General features: G+C 41.5%; 1 pseudogene; it reads left to right on the forward strand.

Moving 5' to 3' along the window:
• Positions 1–1,055: 1,055 nt before the first annotated feature.
• LOC127199654 (60S ribosomal protein L13a-like) lies at positions 1,056–1,635 on the forward strand (annotated as a pseudogene).
• Positions 1,636–1,883: the final 248 nt, after the last annotated feature.

Here is a 1,883-nt window from a genome sequence, read left to right on the forward strand (position 1 = left end):
TCTGCTAGTTTTATACTTAGGAATTGTGTAAGGCACTGCTATGGTCTTTAATTAGACAACAACAATGAAGTACAATTATGATAACTCCAATTAAAGCATATCTTCACTTTAATCACTCCTTTAAGATGCAACATACTTCAACAGAATATTATATTTAGATGACTGTTTCAAACAGATTTTTGGCACCATGTGCAATAATTATACTGTGGGACTTGTTTTTGCAGCTCACCTGTTTTCCAGGTTAGACACATATCCCTCCTCTCCTCAGTCTCTGAACGAAAATGAAAAGTTTTTACTCCTTGGCACTTTCAAATGCTCTTTTGTATTGTCTAATTTCCTAAGTGTTGTTGAAATTACCATGTCTGTCAAATGTGACTTTGCCCACACCATTGTAGTCACTGTGAGTATATGACTCTTTGAGTACTAGGTTGTGTGGCCATGTCAAGTTGAAGTTCAATATTCCACACACAGTCTGAAAAGACAGAAGTAAGAGATCTTGCAATGATATTTTTCTTGGTTAGTGATGATGAGTGAATGCAAATTCTTAGTCCATAGCCATTCAGATCCAACTATGGACCAGTAGATCTAGGCTCCATCAGAGATGAAATGCAAGTACCCAAGGGTTTTCTCTTGAAATCATCCCTAGAGATTCAAACCTGTGGTCAGAAGACACATCATTAGTACTGGTCCTAAAATATCCCTGCTTGGGGGGTGGGTTGAAAAGGTAAGGAAAGAAAATGATAAAACTCTTTAAGAGTCTACTGCCAGATTATTTGTGATATTTGGGTATTTTTTACCTCCCAGAATATTCAAAACTACCAACTGTGGTTCTGTCCTGGCCATAAAGAAGCACCTAGACCATTCCAAGGTAAGTACAGGAAAATCAAAATACAGGCTGAATTCAACATTCTAACTCTGAATTCCCAATGTTTCCCTTCTTTTGTCTTAAAATTAAATACACATTAAAAATAAAGTATCTTATACATTTTTCATTCATTTAATTCATAATTAACAATTTCTTGTACATTAAAAAAAATCCCAGGAGGCCTCCAAATATGGCAGAGGGGCAGGTTCTAGTGTTGGATGGCTAAGGCCATCTTCTGGGCTCCTTGGTGGCCATTGTGGCCAAACACTACTGGGTTGGAAGGTGGTGGCTGTATGCTGTGAGGGCATCATCATTTCTGGAAATTTATACAGAATCAAGTTAAAGTTTTAGGCTTTTCCCTAGACGTAGATGAACACCAACCCCTTTGAAGGTCTCTATCACTTCTGGGCCCTGAGCTGCCATTTTTGCTGCACTGTGGGATGCATACTGCCCCACAAGACCAAGAGAGGCCTGGCTTCCCTAGAACACCTCAAGGTGTGAGATGGGATCCCTCCCCACTATGACAAGAAAAAGCAGATGGCAGCTTCTGCTGCCCTCAATGTTGCTTACCAGGGTCCTCTGGCGTATGAGGCCCTGTGACAGTTCCAGGCACTGATAGCCACTCTGTATGAGAAATGGAAGGAAATGGCCACTATCAGAAGAAACAGAAGCTCTTGAGCCTAGAGAAACAGACAGAAAAGAATGTAGAGAAGATCTGAAGGTTCACAAAGGTTCTCAAGACCAAGGGACTCCTGGTGAGAGCCCAGTAAAGACTGTTTGTGCCTCATGCCTGCCTGACTTGCACTTCTTCCACAGCCCTCCAGGGAAGTGGGGACAAAAGGTGCCTTAGTCACTGCTCCTGTGGGTAGAGGATAGTTTTAGACAGCTCTTGTTGAGTTTTATTAAATTGGATTTACTTGTGCTTCAGTGTTTAAAATGAAAAGAGTAGCTTGGCTGCTCTGCCCATTCGTCCCTGTGCCATATTCTGCAGCTGTGAGCCTGGCAGTCACACATCTGG

Source organism: Acomys russatus, chromosome 15 (assembly GCF_903995435.1).
Source record: "Acomys russatus chromosome 15, mAcoRus1.1, whole genome shotgun sequence".
In the NCBI taxonomy this organism is placed as follows: domain Eukaryota; kingdom Metazoa; phylum Chordata; class Mammalia; order Rodentia; family Muridae; genus Acomys; species Acomys russatus.